This window comes from Odocoileus virginianus, chromosome 15, assembly GCF_023699985.2.
Source record: "Odocoileus virginianus isolate 20LAN1187 ecotype Illinois chromosome 15, Ovbor_1.2, whole genome shotgun sequence".
In the NCBI taxonomy this organism is placed as follows: Eukaryota; Metazoa; Chordata; class Mammalia; order Artiodactyla; family Cervidae; genus Odocoileus; species Odocoileus virginianus.
In genome coordinates this window covers 54,404,633-54,417,399 of record NC_069688.1, presented here as the reverse complement: position 1 = coordinate 54,417,399, position 12,767 = coordinate 54,404,633, and the positions used below count along the sequence as shown (strand labels likewise).

The 12,767-nt window shown below is 43.6% G+C and overlaps 1 long non-coding RNA gene across 2 annotated transcripts in view; it reads right to left on the bottom strand.

Annotated features, from left to right (window-relative positions):
- Positions 1–8,963: 8,963 nt before the first annotated feature.
- LOC110130265 (uncharacterized) overlaps positions 8,964–12,767 on the bottom strand; it is a 30,636-nt gene continuing 26,832 nt past the window's right edge. For both annotated transcript variants that reach the window (XR_002311791.2, XR_011491534.1), the window contains exon 4: positions 8,964–9,090. This is a non-coding gene — a long non-coding RNA (uncharacterized lncRNA). The remainder of the gene's footprint in view (positions 9,091–12,767) is intronic.

The window sequence follows — 12,767 nt, the reverse complement described above, 5'->3', positions numbered from 1 at the left end:
TCTTAGCTCTCTGATCAGGGATGGAACCTGCCTTCCTCTGCACTGAAGGCGGATTCTTAACCCCTGGACCACCAGGGAAGTCCTGAAAAATACTATTCTCAAATTTACTTCATAATAGTGGGGCCTGTATTTTGTGTTTAAATATCGGGGGCCATTGGCTGTACTATTGTGCAGTGAACTTTACTTCTGGGTAAATATCTGCCACCCTGAGGGTCCCCCTGCCTTGGGCCCTTCCAAGCCCTTCCCCTGACCACCTTCCTCCACCTCCTCTTCCTGGCACCGTGTGAGGACAGGATCCCAGGACCTACTGTCTCAGCTGGTGTCCCGTCTGACTGGTGTGGGAGGCGCTTCTTGTTAAGTGATCGTACCTGGTTTTACCCAATGTGCTCCCCTTCCAAATAACCTGCTGTGGGGAGAATCTCTCAGCTGTCTCTCTTGTATGGCATTGGAGTTCTCCCCACTTGAAGCTCCTTCTCTAGAATTTTCCTTTCTTACACCTGATACTTAGGTAGCATGGCCCCACTAGCTACTGAAGCATTATAATGTTAATATCTGATTGTATTTACTCCTTTAACTCATGCTCTGGATTTCTCTTCTCCTCTTGTACTTGACTTACCCTGTTCTGGTCTTCCCAGACGCGCTAGTGGTAAATAACCTGCCAGCCCACACAGGGGACATAAGAGACTCGGGTTTGATCCCTGGGTCTGGAAGGTCCCCTGGAGAAAGGCATGGCAACCCACTCCAGTATTCCTGCCTGGAGGATCCCAGGGACAGAGGAACTTGGCGGGCTACAGTCCATAGGGTCGCACAGAGTTGGCCGAGACGGAAGCGACTGAGCACACACAAGCATGTTCTTCTTTTATCTCAGGTTCTGCTAGCGGCTCTGGCTCTGCGCTCTGACACTTCTTTTCGTGGAGACTTGGGGTTCCTGCGGCGAAGCTCTGACTTTTGTCTTTCCTCACCTTTCCCTACTAATTCCTGCCCCCCGCCCTTCTCTTCCTGTGCAGGATTGACACAAAGTTGAGTCATGGTCCTTTCATTTCCTCTCAAGCGCTATTTTCTGCCACTTTCTATTTCTTGCTGTCACTCTGGTTCATTGCTTAATATTATTGAAAGTCATCTGTTCCATTCTCCAAACACCCACCACAAGCTTAAATCTATCTTCTTTATTTTGCCCTGGAAGCTCTTCCAGAAAACCTCCTTTTAACTTACATCTGCCCCCCTCCCCCAAAAAAAATCTTCCTTGAATTCTTCAGATAAATGAAAATAACTCATTTGTTCCTCTTCCCTTTTCTTCTGTGTGCCCTTAAAACAAACCCAACTCTACCCACCCTCTCCTTATTATGTCACGCTCTTGGGCAGTTTGCCTATCTGTGTGTTACCTGCAAACAGCTGGTAGTGTCGACCTTTCACATTTACACCTTTCTTATTTGTACCCGGGCCATTGTTCCCACCTTCACATTGCAACTCAAGAGTTTTGAATCACACTGGTATGTCTTCCACTGTCTCTAAATGGAGTTGTCTGGCATGTGGTTAACCCCAAATTCCCCTTTGACATAATTTGATTCCATGCTAATCATCTGCAGGCCAGACCCCAAACTGGTCAGCATCTTTTACTAGGGTTATTTATATTTATACCTCAGGAAGTCTTTTAAGTAAATAACAAAAGCTCCTGTATCCATCCTTACATGTAGGAATAGTATCTAGAATTAGATTCATCTTCTCTGCTGATCTGCAATTTCAAGAGAACAGTTGCTCCTAAAGCATCTGAATTACAGAAAACATATGTTGAGTTTACTGAGTTTGTTCTAACCAAATCCTTGGCCACGATGCCCCCCTTGTGCTGCTCAGGGGAAGCTTTCCTTTCCCCTGGAGCCGTCAAGTAGGAAGCCTAGGGAGGCGGGAACGGGGTCGGCAGATGATGCTTAGGTTCTAGGTAGCTACGGTGGGCTTGTGTCCTGGCCCCCCCAGCAGGGACCGTGAACAACTCACTTCATCTATGCCTCCATTTTCTAATCAACATCGTGCCCCCTCGCCGGACCCCACAAAATACCCTACCTTTTGGGGTTGTCAGAAGGCTTAAACAAGATAAGATGCAATGTCCTTAAGACAAGTTCTTCACACAGAGGAAGTGTTCAGTAAACATTAGCTAGAATTTTTAGTGCCAAGCATCTTCCCTTCAGAGTCCACTCATGGTTCTTCCCTCACTTAATTATCCTAAGCTGTTCTTTGTTTTCCCTTTCTCAAGTCTTTCTTTTTTTTAAGAAAGAAAATCGATTGATGGATTTTGAGTGTGCTGGGTCTTCATCGCTGAGCAGGCTTTCCCTGGTTGCCGCGAGCCGCGGCCGTTCTTTGCTGCGGGGAGCGGCCCTCTCACCGTGGTGTCTCTGTGGGCTCCCGGGGCTGTGGCTCCCAGGCTCTGGGGTGCAGGCTCCGCGGCTGTGGCCACGGGCTTAGTTGCTCCTCGGCGTGTAGAATCTCCCTGGACCAAGGACTGAACCCATGTCTCCTGCATTGGAAGGCGATTATTTACCACTGAGCCAGCAGGAAGCCCCCTCACGGTCCTCTTTAGACCTTAAAGAAATACCCCTTTTCTCCCTTTCCCCTCCACTTCCTTCTCACCACCCTGTCCCTGCTTTTCCCACAAATTTCTATGACTCCTAAGTTTGTTTGTAACTGACAGGTGACAACCACCACCCAGTTCGAGTTGAGGGAGGGGAATAAACAAAAAAAATATGTGGGTCTTCCCTGGGGCTCCAGTGGTTAAGATGGTACTTCCATTACAGGCGTCAGGGTTCAATCCCTCATCTAGTAACTAAGAACCCACAAAACCCACAAGACTCCCAGCATGGCAAAAAAAAAAAAAAAAAAGAAAGAAAAGTGACTTCACATGTCTAAGTTTGACCCATGATTGTAGAAGATTCTGTCTTTCTTGCATGCAGGCAGCTAGTCTTAGTTTGCAAAGTATGCCGCAGTAGGTGAAAGAGGAGCAGCAGGTGATCTGGGCAAATCCAGCGACCCATGGGAAGACTGTCACCTTTGTGCTGTTAGAGGAAGAAGGACATAGGGATTGGGACATGGGACATCTTAATGGGGAAGGGGCATAGGGTCAGTAACCCCCAGCCACTCCCTGTGGCCTCATTCTCTTAATAAAGTGACAATCTCAGGGCAATTGACCTTTGAGCCCCAGGGTGGAGTGCCAAGGCAGGCAGGGCACGGAAACGCCAATCCTTTAAGACTGTCCTCGGCTCCAGCCCGAGGCAGGTAATCCCTAGCGGCTGACTGCTCCTCAGTGCCTCTTACTTTTCTTCCAAGTTCTGTGTGATCCATGCCCTTCTCCACCCAGCTTAGTCAACGTCAGGGCTTCTTCAGTGTCTGTAAAAAGCTGATTTAGTCTTTAAATTTAAAATGAATATTCTGTTTATAATAGTAACAACTTCTTTTTATAATTTTTAAAGAATGTATTTTTTTTTAGTTGAAGGATAATTGCTTTACAGAATTTTGATGTTTTCTGTCAAACATCAACAGGAATCAGTCATAGGTATACACATGTCCCCTCCCTCTTGAGCTTCCCTCCCATCTCCCTCCCTATCCCACCCCTCTAGGTTGATACAGAGCCCCTCTTTGAGCTCCCTGAGACATAGAGCAAATTCCCGTTGGCTATCTATTTTACATATGGTATTGTAAGTTTCCATGTTACTCTCTTCATACATCTCACCCTCTCCCCGTGTCCGTAAGTCTGTTCTCTGTGTCAGTTTCTCCATTGCTGCCTTGCAAATAAACCCATCAGTATCATCTTTCTAGATCCTAAGTTGATCCTTAAGTTCAACTTAAGTTTTTAAGTTCAGCTTACGAATCTTTGTAAATGTAGCAGATTTGAACAATTATTTTTAAGAGGTGTTTCATCAGTCAGTCAGTTCAGTCGTTCATTTGTGTCTGACTCTTTGCCACCTCATGGACTGCAACACGTCAGACTTCCCTGTCCATCACCAACTCCCGGAGTTTACTCAAACTCACGTCCATTGAGTCAGTGATGCCATCCAGCCATCTCATCCTCTGTTGTCCCCTTTTCCTCCTGCCTTCAAGCTTTCCCAGCATCAAGGTCTTTTCCAATGAGTCGACTCTTCGTAGCAGGTGGCCAAAGTATTGGAGTTTCAGCTTCAGCATCAATCCTTCCAATGCATATTCAGGACTGATTTCCTTTAGGATAGATTGGTTGGATCTCCTTGCAGTCCAAGGGACTCTCAAGAATCTTCTCCAATAGCACAGTTCAAAAGCATCAGTCTTTGGTGCTCAGCTTTCTTTATAGTCCAACTCTCACATCCATACACGACCACTGGAAAAACCATAGCTCTGACTAGATGGACCTTCGTTGGTAAAGTAATGTCTCTGCTTTTTAATATGCTGTCTAGGTTGGTCATAACTTTCCTTCCAAGGAGCAAGCATCTTTAATTTCATGGTTGCAGTCACCATCTGCAGTGATTTTGGAGCCCAAGAAAATAAAGTCTGTCACTGTTTCCATTTTTTCCCCATCTATTTGCCATGAAGTGGTGGGACTGGATGCCGTGATCTTAGTTTTCTGAATGTTGAGTTTTAAGCCAACTTTTTCACTCTCCTCTTTCACTTTCATCAAGAGGCTCTTTAGTTCTTCTTTGCTTTCTGCCATAAGGGTGGTGTCATCTGCATATTTGAGTTTTGATATTTCTCCCGGCAATCTTGATTCCAGCTTGTGCTTCATCCAGCCCATCATTTCTCATGATGTACTCTGCATATAAGTTAAACAAGCAGGGTGACAATATACAGCCTTGATGTACTCCTTTCCCGATTTGGAACCAGTCTGTTGTTCCATGTCTGGTTCTAACTGTTGCTTCTTGACCTGCATACAGATTTCTCAGGAGGCAGGTCAGGTGGTCTGGTATTCCCATCTCTTGAAGAATTTTCCACAGTTTGCTGTGATTCATACAGTCAAAGATTTTAGCATGGTCAGTGAAACAAGTAGATATTTTTCTGGAACTCTCTTGGTTTTTTGATGATCCAACAGATGTTGGCAATTTGATCTCCGGTTCCTCTGCCTTTTCTAAAACCAGCTTGAACATCTGGAAGTTCATGGGTCATGTACTGTTGAAGCCTGGCTTGGAGAATTTTGAGCATTACTTTGCTAGCATGTGAGATGAGTGCAATTGTGCGGTAGTTTGAGCATTCTTTGACATTGCTTTTCTTAGGGTTTGGAATGAAAACTGACCTTTTCCAGTCCTGTGGCCACTGCTGAGTTTTCAAAATTTGCTGGTATGTTGAGTGCAGCACTTTCATAGCATCATCTTTTAGGATTTGAAATAGCTCAACTGGAATTCTATCACCTCCACTAGCTTTGTTCTTGGTGATGCTTCCTAAGGCCCACTTGACTTTGCATCCCAGGGTGTCTGGCTCTAGGTGAGTGACCACACCATCATGATTATCTGGGTCATGAAGATCTTTTTTGTATAGTTCTTCTGTGTATTCTTGCCACCTCTTCTTAATATCTTCTGCTTCTGTTACTGTTGCTGCTGCTGCTGCGTCGCTTCAGTCGTGTCCGACTCTGTGCGACCCCATAGACGGCAGCCCATCAGGCTCCTCCATCCCTGGGATTCTCCAGGCAAGAATACTGTTAGGTCCACACAATTTCTGTCCTTCATTGTGCTCATCTTTGCATGAAATATTCCCCTGGTATCTCCAATTTTCTTGAAGAGATCTCTAGTCTTTCCCATTCTATTGTTTTCCTCTATTTCTTTGCTTTGATTGCTGAAGAAGACTTTCTTATCTCTCCTTACTATTCTTTGGAGCTCTACATTCAAATAGGTATATCTTTCCTTTTCTCTTTTGCCTTTAGCTTCTCTTCTTTTCTCAGCTATCTGTAAGGCCTCCTCAGACAACCATTTTTCCTTTTTTGCATTCCTTTTTCTTGGGGAAGGTCTTGATCACTGCCTCCATCCATAGTTCTTCAGGCACTCTGTCTATCAGATCTAATTCCTTGAATCTATTTGTCACTTCCACTGTATAGTCATAAGGGATTTGATTTAGGTCATACCTGAATGGTCTAGTGGTTTTCCCTACTTTATTCAATTTAAGTCTGAATTTGGCAATAAGAGTTCATGATCTGAGCTAGAGTCAGCTCCTGGTCTTGTTTTTGCTGACTGTAGGTGTTTGATACTTGACCCAATTCACTGATAGCTTAATTGCCAATTAGGGTCAAACCAGCATGCAAGTGCTCCTTATTTAGAAGCGTGTGGATATTTGGGAGCTGTGGGCAGTGGGCTCAGAAACTTGAGGTGGGGAAGGGTTAGAAGGTGAAGAATGCAAAGGGGAAGGACATCACAGCTGGGACTTAGAAGAAATTACTGGGCCTTGCAGGAGGTCAGGCTGAGAAGGCGTGTTTCTCTGCAAATTTATGAACAATTCAATTAATCAAAATGAATAGGGATGAAAAGGGGGTCTTGCTTAATGGACTAAGAAATGACAGCTGATAAAAGAAGAATTAATATTATTAAGCAGACATTGCTCATTCAGTTCAGTTCAGTTCAGTAGCTCAGTCGTGTCCGACTCTTCACAGCCCCATGAATCGCAGCATGCCAGGCCTCCCTGTCCATCACAAACTCCCAGAGTTTACTCAGACTCATGTCCATCGAGTTGGTGATGCCATCCAGCCATCTTATCCTCTGTCGTCCCCTTCTCCTCCTGCCCCCAATCCCTCCCAGCATCAGGATCTTTTCCAATGAGTCAACTCTTCACATGAGGTGGCCAAAGCACTGGAGTTTCAGCTTCAGCATCAGTCCTTCCAATGAACGCCCAGGACTGATCTCCTCTAGGATGGACTGGTTGAATCTCCTTGCAGTCCAAGGGACTCTCAAGAGTCTTCTCCAACACCACAGTTCAAAAGCATCAATTTTTCGGCATTCAGCTTTCTTCACAGTCCAACTCTCACATCCATACATGACCACTGGAAAAACCATAGCCTTGACTAGACAGACCTTTGTTGGCAAAGTAATGTCTCTGCTTTTTAATATGCTATCTAGGTTGGTCATAACTTTCCTTCCAAGGAGTAAGCGTCTTTTAATTTCATGGCTGCAATCACCATCTGCAGTGATTTTGGAGCCCCCCAAAATAAAGTCTGACACTGTTTCCACTGTTTCCCCATCTATTTCCCATGAGGTGATGGGACCAGATGCTATGATCTTAGTTTTCTGAATGTTGAGCTTTAAGCCAACTTTTTCACTCTCCTCTTTCACTTTCATCAAGAGGCTTTTTAGTTCCTCTTCACTTTCTGCCATAAGGGTAGTGTCATCTGCACATCTGAGGTTATTGCTATTTCTCCCGGCAATCTTGATTCCAGCTTGTGCTTCTTCCAGCCCAGCATTTCTCATGATGTACTCTGCATATAAGTTAATTAAGCAGGGTGACAATATACAGCCTTGACTTATTCGTTTTCCTATTTGGAACCAGTCTGTTGTTCCATGTCCAGTTCTAGCTGTTGCTTCCTGACCTGCATACAGGTTTCTCAAGAGGCAGGTCAGGTGGTCTGGTATTCCCATCTCCTTCAGAATTTTCCACAGTTTATTGTGTTCCACACAGTCAGAGGCTTTGGCATAGTCAATAAAGCAGAAATAGATGTTTTTCTGGAACTCTCTTGCTTTTTCAATGATCCAGCGGATATTGGCAATTTGGTCTCTGGTTCCTCTGCCTTTTCTAAAACCAGCTTGAACAACTGGAAGTTCTCGGTTCACATATTGTTGAAGCCTGGCTTGGAGAATTTTGAGCATTACTTTACTAGCGTGTGAGATGAGTGCAACTGTGCAATAGTTTGAACATTCTTTGGGATTGCCTTTCTTAGGGATTGGAAACAAAACTGACCTTTTCCAGTCCTGTGGCCACTGCTGAGTTTTCAAAATTTGCTGGTATGTTGAGTGCAGCGCTTTCACAGCATCATGGCTTCCCTATAACCTTAAGAGGCTAGCATTATTCTTCCCATTTTATGGATGTGGGAACTGCAGAGCTATTAAGTAGTGGAAACTATAGTCCTCCAGTAAATTTTAAGGTATATATGTCTTAATAATAACTATAAGCATCTTGCCAAAGTATTGGAACTATCTAACCCAAACTGGATCACGTTGTGACCTTTTCACCTTTATCATCTTCTCTGAGCCCCTGGTCCACATTGATTTTTTTTTCCCAAAGCTTTCATCTCAGTCAGTATCTGAGACTCCACGGACCAAAAGCAGGCAAGTCTAATTTTGAGGATTTCATTGAGGAAAGCTGCAGGAAGGAGCTGGTTTTGCTATTACTAATGTTATTGCAGTTGCCAAAGTGGAAGCCGAGATATTGCACACTTGGGAGATGGAGTAGTCTCTGGTTGCACTGTTTATCAGTAGCAATGCTGGTAAAATCCCATTTAAGAAGGCCTGACAGGGAGGTAAGGAACCACCTGAGCTTTGCAGACCCTAGAACCTTGAATCCAAGAACAAACTCATTTTCCCATTTTTACCTGTGCCTGGATATGTTGTCCCTTTTCAAAGCACATTATGGACTCAGAGAGAATCTTCTTTTCAAGCATTCATGGGAAATGACCAAAATATATGATGCACTATGTCCCAGATTTGCAAATGGAGAATTGCCTAGGCCACAGTCCTTGACTGCACATGAAATGAAGCTAAGAGTGAATAACAAAGATTAAATTATGACATCTTGATTTGAGAATTTGAAAGTACTTCCCTTATTGGTAATGGCATAATTGGTAAAAGGAAAAAATTAGGAACAATGGAAATGTTCAACAATAGATGTAGAATGCTATGCAGTTGTTAAAATAATGTTTTATATTTTTATTGTTTTTTTAATTGTTTTATAACAATATTGTTTATATTATTGATGCCTGAGATGAAAATTAAACTTTTAGAAGTTGATGTGCTCATGAAAGAACTTCCTTCCAAGATTCATTCATTGAAATGGTAGTCCTTTATTTCCAACAACTCCTTGCTTGCAAAGAGTTTTAGGTGAGAGCAGCTTATGCCTTAGCGGTGATATGCTGATCAGGACTCTTCTGCTTTCCCAAAGTGAATTTTCCTAACAGATTAAAAAAGGAAAAAAAGAATGTCTATTATTACATCCTGAGTGCTCAGAACTGAGGAGAGATGTGTAGAGCCCTGTATAATGACTCAGTGAACTGACAGCAGTCATGGCGAAAGGTGTGAGAAACCTCATCTACTCTCTGTCACCGCAGGTTCTTAAACCACAGAGGGAGGAGGTAGGAGAAAATGCAGAGAAAATTAGATGGGCAAAGGCCATGGACAAGCTGGAAAACTTTATGGGTATAGTGACCACACCCTCTGAATTAAAAATTGACACTACGACTACGAGGATGGAACTGAAATCTCTTGGACTATTTGAGAGATCAGTTTTTCTAATTCTATGAAATCTGAATGGGAAATTCTACAGATTGTGTTCCAAGAAGAAGAAAGTCTAGTAGCTGTGCTTGGGGAAATCTTGAAGAAGTTGTAAAGCAGACTGATGATTTGAGAAATCTAAGAAAGCTGGAGTTTGAAAAGAGGTGTTTTAAATCATTTTTTTTATTAAAAAATATTTGCTGTGGAAAATCATAAAGAAAATAAACCATATATAATTCCACCACTCTGAAATAATGACTTCTGGGGTTTTATTGTGTTTTTGTCTAGACTTTTAACTTGGATATATAATTTTAAAAATTATAGTAAAATATATGTATCATAAAATTTAGGGACTTTGCTGGTGGTCCAGTGGCTAAGACTCTGTGCTCCCAATATAAGGGGCCTTGGTTCAATCCCTGGTCAGAAAATTAGATCCCACTAAGAGTTTGCTTGCACGACTAAAGGTCCACATTTCACCATGAAGATTAAAGACCTTGTGTGCCCCACCTAAGACCCAGCATAGCCAAATAAATAAATAAATAAATATTATAAAAAATGAAATTCATCATTTTACTCACTATTAAGTGGCATTAGGTAGTTTCACATCCTTGTGCAGACCTCATCTCTAAAACTCTTTCATTTTGTGAAACTAAAACTCTATACCTGTTCATCACTAACACCTCATTCTCCCCTCCCCCTAGCCACTGACAACCACCATATTTTCCACTCTTATGATTTTTAATTAAACACATAATGTTTATTTAAAATTAAAATTACACTGCATATTATAGAGTTTTGTGCTCTGCTCTCTTTAATTAATATTAGATCTCTCATATCATTAGATAGTCTCACCAGCATCATTTTGCAATATATTCTGTATGGATGTTTCTTTATTTTTTTTATTTTAAAATTGTCCATAAACATACTTACATACAAAGTCTTATGAGTAAAAAAAAAAAAAGTCTTATGAGTAAGCAACATTCTGTAGAATATTTTAAATAACCCCATAAAATTAACAGTTGTTGAAACTTGTTTGACAAAATAAGGTAAATACGATCATATAGTTTCTCACTTCTCTGTTTTGGTAGAGAAGCTTCACTTGTTAGAATAGAAACAAAAGAAAAATGGTTAACTAACCTATTGTTTAGTCAGTTTTCTGAGACCACCTAATAATGATTAACGTGTGCACCATCAGTCTACATTTTTCCCAAGTGTGATAAAACGCAAAAAACCTACCACTGTTAATGCGTGTTTGTCGCTCAGTCGTGTCCGACTCTGCAACCGCATGGACTGTAGCCTACAGGCTTCCCTTTCCATGGAATTCTCCAGACAAGAATACTGGAGTGGGTAGCCTTTCCCTTCTCCAGGGCATCTTCCCAACCCAGGGATAGAACCCCAGTTTCCCCGCATTGCAGGCAGATGCTTTACCGTCTGAGCCACCAGGGAAACCCAAAGAACCTGAAGGTTTGAAAAATACTATCTTTCCTAAGACAGTTATAAGATCTCTGGCTTCACTTTCACCATTTCTGGTTTGGGCCAGTTTAGACTGAGTGAGTGAGTGGAGTGAAAGTCGTTCAGGTATCTGACTCTTTGCGACCCAGTGGCCTATACAGTCCCTGGAATTCTCCAGGCCAGAATACTGGAGTGCGTAGTCCTTGCCTTCTTCAGGGGATCTTCCCAACCCAGGGATCAAACCCAGGTGGATTCTTGACCAGCTGAGCCAATTTAGACTAAATGCAAGAAAACCTGGGTGTAGGTTGCTTTTAACCTGAAAATACCGACTGAGAGGAATGCTTTTCACTTTGTGACTTGAGAACAGAAATAGGACAATCTTCCTTCAAAGGCTCTGGCAACAAGGCAGAGACCTGGTTTGGTCTCCTCCCATCCCCTTTAACTCTTGGCTCATCTGTTCAGGTGTTAACATGAGTTCTGTGTACTGTGATCTCTGTGGCAGGCACAGATCTAGTGGAACCTGAACCTGGTCATGCCCTTCTTTGGGACTGGAGTGCACCCCCCGTCCTCGCCCACCCAGAAGGAAAGAGCCAAACTTCTAGTTGTGGTGAAGGGGGGGCTGTTGTTGTTGTTTAGTTGCTCAGTCACGTCCAGTGCTTTTGCAACCCCATGGACTGTAGCCCGCCAGGCTCCTCTGTCCATGGGATTCTCGAGGCAAGAACACTGGAGTGGGTTGCCATTTCCTTCTCCAGGGGATCATCCTGACCCAGGGATTGAACTTGCATCTCCTGCATTGGCAGGCGGGTTCTTTAACACTGAGAAGGTGGGGGAGAACCCCTGAATTCTAAAATCCTATTTCCTCCCAAGGCCACATTTCCCAGCAAGCCCTTCCTTATGACTATGTGCCAAGAATGAGCAACAAGTGTCTCTCCTTGAAATCTAGAAGATGTATGCTCGTGTGTAACGTCTCGTTCCGAGCATACGAAAACAGGCCAGTGCTGATGTTCAGCTGCAGCTAGAGCCATCGCCAACATGGTGACCTCAAACCTTGAGGCCTCTCTTCATATGTCGATGCCACAATACTGCCAACGTTGTGAGGGCAACTCTCTAATCCAGAGAGGCCCATTTCCCCTGAAAGTGGCTTCCCTCCCAGGGTGGGTTCTTATTGGACCCCGCCAGCCCCGACCAGTTCTCCTAGGTTTCCGTGTTGGCCGACAAAGATGGCTGTGCTCACGGTGATTGCCTCTGCGTTCTCTGCACGCCTTCCCTTCCACTGCCTGGCCAAAACGTCCATGGTTTATGCAAGGCAGGGGCTAGGAAGCGCTCCTAGTATTTTCCCTGCACTAAACAGAGAGGAGAACTCCTCGCAAGATCAGCCTCTTAAGTATTCTGCCCCTTCTGTCTCTTCACCTCACATTACAGAGCCCAAGCCTTCTCACTGGGGTTTGCTAGAGGCGCACACCACCTGTTCTCTTCATTCCTGGCCACTTGACCTCTGTCTTCTCGCCTCTAAAGCATTACCTACAGTAGAGCGTCTGCAAATGCCTATTAAATAAACTGTTAGTGGAAGTTTGGCCTCTAAGGCTTTCTCTGGTACCTCCTTCATTGCTCCAGGCTTCAGGAGAATCTCTGTAACGTGCTCTCCCAAACCTTTTTCCTGTAGGACAGAGTGTGTTGAGGCTCTTCTGTGCTGGTCTGGGCTGCAGATAACAATCCCTAAGTCATACACGAGACTTTGGAGTGAATTGAATATGAATGGGTCCACCTGATCTAGAAATTTATTTTAATCGATCAGGAAGTCAAGTTGTAAAGGCTCAATCCGGGGGCAGTCCCTACCTTTCTTGGCTCCTAATCAATTCCTGCCTTCCCTCAATCTGTATAAATAAATAAAATGTCCTTGATATG